The sequence below is a fragment of the Nicotiana sylvestris genome, chromosome 1, assembly GCF_000393655.2.
Source record: "Nicotiana sylvestris chromosome 1, ASM39365v2, whole genome shotgun sequence".
In the NCBI taxonomy this organism is placed as follows: Eukaryota; Viridiplantae; Streptophyta; class Magnoliopsida; order Solanales; family Solanaceae; genus Nicotiana; species Nicotiana sylvestris.
Genome location: NC_091057.1, coordinates 135,463,705 through 135,473,814, shown reverse-complemented (window position 1 = coordinate 135,473,814; position 10,110 = coordinate 135,463,705).

Here is a 10,110-nt window from a genome sequence, read left to right as displayed (position 1 = left end):
AGAAAAATTTGAAGCTGAATTTAAAGTAATTAATAAACAGGCTTATGAACGAGGAAAGGATTGGAAAGCTGTAGTATCATGGCATCTTGACTGAGTGGTGGCTCTCACATGCAAAAGCCAACTAATTTGGAGAAAAATCCAAAGGGATCGATGTGATCTTAATTTATTCTTGGGAAGCTTTGGTAGCTCAAGGGTCAACATTTGTCATGTCAACACCTTCTATATATAATTTCCTGAATTATTTTGCTTCTTTTTCAATTTTCCTAAAAAGTGGCAAAGCAAACGAAATATTTATATATCAAACTTACTGTTCGAGTGTAGAGCAAGGGAAGAGCTAGAAGTCTAAATAAAAGTTTGATTGTATTCAGTAATGTTTGCTCTAGTATATTTGCATAAACAAAATTCATTAAAGAAGTATAACTATTAAATTTAGAATTCAATTAGTAACTCTAAAAATTATCGTTCCAAAATTTTGAATTCATAAAGATAAAATTCTGGCTTCCCCTCCAGTAACGCGTCCAGTAACGCGTGCTACATTACTACTCGTGATAGTGTATTTCTTAGAAAACCAATAGTCACAAATTTTGGATAGAAATTCTATGATAGACAATTTACAAACATTTACAATAGTTTGCAGATTGCATATTGCGACTAAGGCTGTATTGTGGTCCGGTCCCTAACCTAAATGGGCTAAACGGGACGGGCCAAACGATCCCGGTCTCTGGCGGTCCCGGGCCAAACGGTCCCGGGCTAACGATTCTGGACGGTGGAACCGGGTCCACTGCGGGCTTAAGCTCACATGGTCCCGGGCTAAATGGGTCGGGCCTAAGCTAAGTGTTCCAGACTTTTTTTTTTTGAAATTTTTTTTAATCTAAGGCAATTTCTTGTAAATTATGTATATATGTATACACACACACACACACACACACACACACATATATATATATATATATATATGGGCCTAAGAGGGCCTAGCCTATTTTTAAAAAAAAATTTATCTAAGGCAATTTCTTGTAAATTATATAGCTTATATATATATATATAATACTTCAAATTAAAGTTCAATGCCTTCAACATAATACTTCAAATTAATCTAACAAAACTAAAAAATTAAGCATAATACGTCTAATAATTTTAAAATAACACAAATTGTCTCAAATTAACTTAAAATCTTAAATACGAATGTCTGGAGAACGCGCAAGACAACTCTTTATATGCCTCCTTAAACAGCCTGTGCCCTCTTGGACGATGAGTGTAGACTCGACCACAGTTCTTGCACTTTATTATGTAAACTTCTTCATTTTCTTCTACCACATTAAAGTGTTCCAAAACAAATGGGCGCAATCTAGAATCACCGGGCATGATCTAACTTGAATTAAGAATTTGAGTTTGAGAAATGAGAGATGAGTGAAGACTTGAATACTTCAATTTGAGTTTGAGAAATGAGAGAGATTGATGATTTTGTGAGTAAGAATGAAAGAATGAGGGGGTATTTATAGTTGAGAATAGAGGAAAAGTGTAATTATAAAAAGTTTGGGGTTAAAATAATGTTTGGGGGGCAAATGGCTATTTTTAAAAAAGCCAAACAGCTAAATTGGCAGGCCAACGACTAGTTTTTAAACTTTCAACCATTGGCCAATTTTTTTAAAAAAATAAAAAATAGTAATTGGGCCCGTTAGGCCTGGTTTAACCGGCCCAGGCCCGCCAGCCGGTCCCAGGCTAAACGATCCCGGGCTTGCGATCTCAACATGGAGGACTGGCCCACAGTGGGCTCTTAGGACCGCTTGGAACCGACCCGTTTAGCCCGTGGTCTCGCGATCCCGGACCGGTCCCGGACTGGGCCCGGATCACAATACAACCTTAATTGCGACCAACAGTTGCGCGTCAAGATAAGAGAGGGATAGTTAATTAGTACTTATTCTCTGGCAGTTGTTTTGCATGCACTTCCATTTTTATCAAATGTGAATATGATCAAGTTTCAAAACTGACTAGGTTAGTACTGATTAAACTTAGAATTTTCAGAAATAACACAAAAATAATATAATTTATAATTTTTTCATATAAAAAAGATAAAATATTTCAGAATATTAGAAATCTTTGTTTGGTCTAGAAGAAAATAAAAAAAAAAATTAACAAACAGATAACTACGGTCAAGGGGTATGACAGGTGGATGGGATTCTCACCCTTAATCAAAAATTTTGGGTTCGAGCCTCAAAAGTGAAGAAACTCCTAGTAGGCATTGCTCCCCTTAAATGAACCCTTCATTGCAAAATTTGAATTGTCGGACCAATAGAAATACCATACCAGATGGTTAATAAAAAGAAAACACTACTGCACTTCAATAATTGAGAGAATATTAGGGTTCTTAACACCTAATCTGAGTCATCTAACCATTATACATAGACGGCATTAGGGGTGTACATAAGTCGGGTTGGTTTCGATTTTATAATTACCAAATCAAATCAATTGTGTCGGGTATTAAATCTAAAGACCAAACCAATAAAATTCGGGTTTTTCACTCTCGGTTTTTCTCGAATTTTCTCGGGTTTTCGGGTTTTTTCAGGGGGGTTTTCCGGTAAAATCTTCGTAAAACAAAACATATAAATTATGCTCAAAATATTTCTTTAATCCTAGTAAGATATAACTATATAAAGTATTTTTCAAGAAAATAATACGAAATATGAGATGTGTCATGGCATTATCTTAAAATATTCTACAATAAAGACAATAAAATTATGCAATATGAATATTGCTAATTAAAAAGCCATAGTAAAAATAAGCATAATCTAAAGCACTAAGTCATGCTAAAATGAGTAGAATAATAAGGGAGCATTAATTACATGACTAAACGTTAAAGAAAAAATAAAAATAGGTTATGCATTTTTATCTAAATTATTGGAAAAAAAATATTTAATACATTCCCGTTCGTAGTATTAAATTGAATGTCTTTTGTTAGCATTAGTATTGATTTGATTTTGGTTTGGGTTTTTGTTAGCATTATTTAATTTACTAATATTAATGACTATAAAACTTATTGGAACATTCAAAAGTTCTAAGTCCAACCTTGAAATAATTATACCTTAAAAGATAAAATTGTGAAATTTTTTAAGAAATATTTATAAATTACATCACAATAAGTATATTTATACATTAAATATATCTAAAATTTCTATATATATAATGTCGGGTTGGTTTGGTTTCGGTTTGACTTTCTTTAGTTAAAACCAAACCAAAACAATTATTATCGATTTTTTTTCAATAGTAAATCATAATCGAATTTTTTTCCCTGGTTTAATTCAAATTATCGAGTTAATGCGTTTTATCGATTTCCTTTTTACACCCCGGACACTATCTTAAGGATACTCAAACCAAATGAACTCAACAGAAAGATTTTTGTATCATTGTACTAAAAAGAACTAAAATGAGGTCAGCAGAATTCCTTCTGACCTTATAGGTTAAAAATGGAGTATTTTAATCTAATAATAATCAACAGTTTGAAATAATATTCTGCTCATCTCGAGCTTCTTGTGGTTGATAATTTAATCAATATTTTTCAAACACGCACCAATGCAACTCAGGCAATGTGCCCAAGTCATGTGCCTTCTACAACATATGATGCAGTTGGGACAGCTACCCCACCGACTATAATAATAATCTAAACATATTGATAGAAGTCATCTTTTTCCCCAAGTAGTATTTTTCAAACTACTAGATGGCTTATGCACTTTAATTTATTTGTAATAACCTAAAAATATATTAATATGATTTGTATACATCTAGGGTATAGTTAGCATCATATTATCTAGTTATCAAAGACATTTGACCCCTCATTTAACAAGGGACTTGGACCCTTGTTTGATATGGATATCGTTTAGTATTCAACTTATGATTAACTGGATTTTCTTCCATTTATAACCACTTATTTACTATGAATAGATTTTATTTATTCATATTTTTCACGAATTCTTGATATTATCCCGATACTGTTTGTCCTTAGATTTATGTAAGTATAATCTTTTACTTCCACTCTAACCACAACTAAAAGTGTCAAAACGGATCAAACTAGTAAACAAGTTATTCTATTAAAAATTTACTAGGGTTAATTTTGATTGGATCGAACTACCGATCATAATCTAACCCGTCCAATTTGGCTCACTCCTTTTATATTCTTTCTCATAAGATTGTCATATATTTGCTACTTCTCTTCTATTAACTAATGTTGACACTTATACAACACAACTCTAATTATTACGGTTACTAATTCTATTTTGTAACTTTTTTGTGTGTGGATATTAGTATGATTATTCGAGTAAAGAACTCAATTCACCGATAGATGCCCGTCATTGCTAGTCTTCTCTCTTCAAGAAATCCAACCTCTACGACAGGAACATAATAATTGCAACTGAAAGTGATTTTCCCTGTAGGCAATAAGTTTAATAACAAAGGGGCTTCCTTACATTAATATTGATTTCTCTATTTTATTCTGATATAAAACAATACTAATTTCTCTATTTAATTATATCTTATTGAATTTCATAAAGCAATATATATGCGGATTTTGAGTTGCCTCTCCGTATTGGCGTTAGAGGAATTGTAGCAATAGCGACAGTAATTTTGCCACATTCACTTCTTAGCAAAATTGAGTAATATCTTACAAATTGACCTAACACAACAAGTAAAATAGCAGTAGGGGTGGGAAACAGTCGGGTTGGGTATGGATGGATCAAAATGGATAATGCAAAAAACGGATACCATATCCGACTAGACCCATACTTAATATGGATAGTAAATGGGTTAACCGCGGATAATATGGATATTCATATTATCCATGTCCTCTTGAATATGATCACTTTTGGGAGAATTACTAGTCTCTCAAACTTGAAGAATCCCCAATTTGAATATTTACAAATGTAAAAGTTAAACTCATTGGTTAAGTAAATATGGATCTTATCCATACTATGACATTTTTAAAAAATTCATTATCCAATCCTGTTGAGTATTGAGATTTGATGATTAATAAAGTTTGTTTAGATGCAATGTTCGAAGAACCACGTGCTCAACGTAGTTGTTTAACCGTTCTAAGAACCAACTCATAAGGGTAAAAGACCAACTCCTCGGGTTGATGATTGTACGTATGTGCAAGACATTAACTTTATCTCAAAGTTACTCAAGTTCAAGTTTGGTGGAAGAAGGCTGCTACACGTGACAAGAGTTGTTGCCCCAGAAAATATGAATAAATCAGTAAGAGACAAGAGTCCCAAAATTTGTGGAGTCCTTGTAATAGTAGGAGTCCTATCAAACTAGAAGTTGACTATGAATAGGACTCCTAGAAGATCTTGAAGTCCAGGCGTTTAAATACTATATATTTTGGTCTTCTATGATTATCTTTTCACACATTAACTGAAGAACTACATTTTGTACACTCAAGTCAAATACCAGTTTGTGTCTTTCTAGAGTCAGTCTAGTGAATGTGTTGTAGGAAATTGAGTTGTAATTAAAGTGTCACAAACAATTAGTGAGTTGGAGTGAATGTGTAAAGCAAATAGTTGTAGTAGGAGTACCAGAGAGTAATGAATTGCAGTCTTGTAATTAATACATTTTGGCTCATTGTTCTAGCGGAGTTGAAGTTGTAAATCCTACGCAATAGGTTGTGATTTTAATTACATCATTTTAAAACGAATTTCCGTATTCTGAGGCCTTGAAAACCTCATTTAGAGTCACCTCGATTTGTGTGCGCAGTCCGGACGCGTAGCCGAAAAGCTTAAATATGAAATTTTGTGAAAAATGATAAGTTTTGATTATAAAATGAGTTATTTGACTTCGGTCAATGCTTTGGGTAAACGGACCCGGACCCGTGATTTGACGATCTCAGAGGGTCCGTAGGAAAATATGGGACTTGGGCGTATACCCGGAATCGAATTTCCGAGGTCCCAAGCCCGAGGAATGAATTTTCAAAGGAAATTATTTTCTGGAATTGTTTAAAGAAATTTGAAATGAATTTTGATTAGAACATGATGGTATCGGGCCCGTATTTTGGTTCCGGTGCCCGGTACAGGTCTTATATATGATTTGAGACATTTCTGTGGAATTTGGTGAAAAACGGATGTCATATGACGCGATTCGGACTTAAATTGCAACATTTATGTTTAAAGAAGTTTTGAGAAAATTTCATTCATCTCGAGATTTAATTTGATGTTCATGATCTTATTTTGATGATTTGATTACACGAGTAGGTCTATATGATATTTTTGAGTTAGTATGCACACTTAGTTTGGAGTTCCGAGGGCTCGGGTGAGTTTCGGGTAGGTTCGGGATGTTTTAGACTTAAAAATCAAAAGTTGCAGGTCTCTGAACCCGCTAGTGCGGTCCACACAAAATCGTGTGCGACCGCGGAAGGGGGACCAGTGCAGTCCGTGGTGGTTTCGTGCGGTGCACGGTGGAGGCCAGTGCGGTCCGCAGTCGGTTTCGTGCAGAGCACAGTGGAGACCTATGCGGCCGCGGTCCATTTCGTGCGGTCCGCACAGGGCGTTGGACCGCATTACCTCAGGAAGGCCTGTGCGGCCGCAGTCCATTTTGTGCGGTCCGCACAGGGGGTCTGAGAGGGGCATAAATAGACAAGATTTTCAGTTATTTTGCATTTTTCAAAAACCCCAAAAACATAAGAGGCGATTTTTCAAACAACTTTTCTTCTCTAAATCAATTGTAAGTCATTTTTAACTAGTTTTCTTCAATCATTAACATCTTTTAATATGATTTCAACTTCAAATCAATGATTTTCATGGAGGAAATTGGGTGTTTTGGGTAGAACCTATATTTTTCAAAAATTGGGAATTTGGACCTCGATTTGAGGTCCGATTTCAAAACAAATTACATATTTGAATCTTGGGGGAATGGGTAATTGGGTTTTGGTTCGAACCTCGAGTTTTGACCACGTGGGCCCAGGGGCGATTTTGACTTTTTGGGTAAAACTTTGGAGAACTCATTTTTATGCATTCAAATTGATTCATTTAGCGTTTATTGATGTAATTAAGTAACTTGTGACTAGATACAAGCGAATTGGCTGAGGAATCAAGGGGTAAAGCTATAATTGAAACTTGAGTTGTGTTCGAGGCATCGAGGTAAGTGTTTGGTCTAAACTTAGCTTGAGGGATTAGGAGTTTTGTTCTATTTGCTATTTATTTCTTGTTGAGTACGACGTATAGGCATGGTGACGAGTATCTATATGTTAGTGTCAAGCATGAACGTGAGTCTTATATTGTGATTTTCATGATTTCGTTGTATTATTCATGCCTTGGTGAAGATTTCTATTTGTTGTGTAAAGTTGTGGGAAGAATTGTGACCTATGAACATTGAGGAGTGTTGGCTCCAGTTGTATAACGAATTGTGAAAGTATAAGTGATATTCGAAACTCTAGAGCATTGGCTCGAGTTGTGAAGTGAATTGTGAAGTAAAAGTGAGAAAGAGAAGAGATCATTATATTGCCCCCTTGCCGGGCTATTGTTGAGTTGAGGTTCTCTTGCATTGTGTTCTTAATTGATATTACGGACGCTTAGGTTGATGATTCTTCGTGTTAGATGTTGAAACTAGTTGAGTTATAGTTGAGATAGTTAGGTGTTGTAACAAGTTCGGTTATAGCTGTGGTAGTTAGCTGTTGTAACAAGTTTGGTTATAGTTATGGTAGTTAGATTTTGTAACAAGTTTGGTTATAGCTGTGGTAGCTAGATGTTGGAACAAGTTTGGTTATCGCTGAGGTAATTAGGTGTTGTAACAAGTTTGGTTATAGTTGTGATAGTTAGATGTTGGAACAAGTTTTGTTATAGCTGAGGTGGTTAAGTGTCAGAATGAGGTTGGTTATAGCTGAGGTGGTTAGATGTCGTAACAAGTTTGGTTATAGTTGTTTCTCCCATATCGGGACGTATTTACCTATGCTGTCAAATCCCTTGTCGGGATAGTGTAGACCTTATTGATCCCTTGTCGGGATTCTCGTTATAATTGTAAATATTATATATGAATCTGGTTGCACGCCGCAACAATATTATATATGGAACGGGTTGCATGCCACAACAATATTATATATGGATCGGGTTGCACTCCGCAACAATATTATATATGGATCGGGTTGCACGCCGCAACAATATTATATATGGATCGGGTTGCACGCCGCAATAATGTTATATATGAATCGGGTTGCATGCCGCAACAATATTATATGTGGATCGGGTTGCATGTCGCAACAATATTATAAATGGGAGCGAGTGGTATGCCTACCACAAGATATGATGAAATGGGAGCGGGTGGTACGCCTACTACAATATATAATGAAATGAGAGCGGGTGGTACGCCTACCACAGGATGTAACGAAATGGGAGCGGGTGGTACGCCTACCACAAGAAGTGAAGGAAAGTGAAATCTTCCTTTGTTTTCCTTACTCTTGTTAGTGGTTGGATTTTGATTCCTTTATAGTTCTTTTGATAATCTGTTCTTACCAGTTATTCCCCGAAGCATGTTTTCCCCTCCCATCTTTACTTGTTTATTTTTGCTTTACTTTCCGCTGTATATCATATAACTGCACAAGTTTATTTGGTAGTCTGGTCCTAGCCTCATCACTACTTCGCCGAGGTTAGGCTAGGCACTTACCAGCACATGGGGTCGGTTGTGCTGATACTACACTCTGCACTCTTTTGTGCAGACCCCAGTGTTGTGGACTTCGGACTGTAGTGAGATTGCTGATTCTTGATCATCAGGCGACCCGAGATAGTCTTGCAGGCGTCCGCAGGCCTTGGCGTCTCCTTCTATCTACTATTCATGTTTCTTTCTTGCATTTCTAGAGACAGTGTTGTATTTATTCCTTTCAGACCCTTTATTTGTAGTATTCTTAGACCGTCTGTTAAACTGTGACACTAGTTCTGGGTAGTCGTGACTCAAACAGTTGTATTGGATATTCATGTTCAGATAGCTTATTGTTTTTTTCTTCCGCTTGTGTTACATTCCGCTGTTTAAATGTTATTATTTCGAATTTGTTAATGAATATAAAATAGGTAAAAAGGTAAATTGTGCAATTAATTGGCTTGCCTAGCTCGTACTAGTAGGCGCCATCATGACTCCCGAAGGTGGAAATTCGGGTCGTGATAAGTTGGTATCAGAGCTCTAGGTTACATGGGTCTCACAATTCACAGACAAGCTTAGTAGAGTCTGAGGGATCGGTACGGAGACGTCCGTATTTATCCCTAGAGGCTACAGAGTTAGGAAAAGTTTCACTTTTATTCTTTCCTGTCGTGCGATTTTGTTCTCCCGATTTTGTTCTCTCAGTGCTAAATTGAAACCTCTACTCTTGTCCTTTCGCCAATGGCGAGGTCATATACCGCTTCTTCAACCGAGCAGTAGCACATGCCGGTGATAGATCAACTACGTTTTCGGAGGCTTTGTGGAAGTCGGATAAGTTTCACCAAACTCTTCACTACTACTTTCAGCGGTGCATTTTCTGAGGATCCCCAAGACTATCTAGACAACTGTCATGAGGTTCTCAGGAACATGGGGATAGTGGAGACCAATGGGGTCGATTTTGCTACTTTTCACTTGTCTAGATCCGCCAAGACCTGTTGGAGGGATTATCAATTGGCTATACCAGTTAGGTCATCAGCTTCGACTTGAGAATAGTTCACGCAGCTATTTCTGGAGAAGTTACTTCCCATCGCTCAAAGAGAGGTCTATCGGAGGCAATTTGAGCGTCCCCATCAGGATTCTATGACCGTTACTTAGTACGAGATCAGATTCATTGACTTAGCTCATCATGATCTTGTCATACTTCCCACTGTGAGAGGGAGTGAGGAGGTTTATTGAGGGACTCGTCCAGCCCGCTCAGTTAACTGGAGGTGGAGGTAAAGGTATTAGAGGTGGAGGTGCAGGTACTGTTCTGGTTTATGGTAGAGAAGCTTCAATTTTATTTTGCACCATATCTGGTTATACCTAGTGATTCTTTGAGTGATCATGTTTATGTGTCTACGCCAGTAGGTGATTTTATTGTGTTAGATCGAGTCCATCGTTCATGTATAGTTGTGATTGGGGGTCTTGAGACTCGTGTAGATTTGTTGCTTCTGGACATGGTAGATT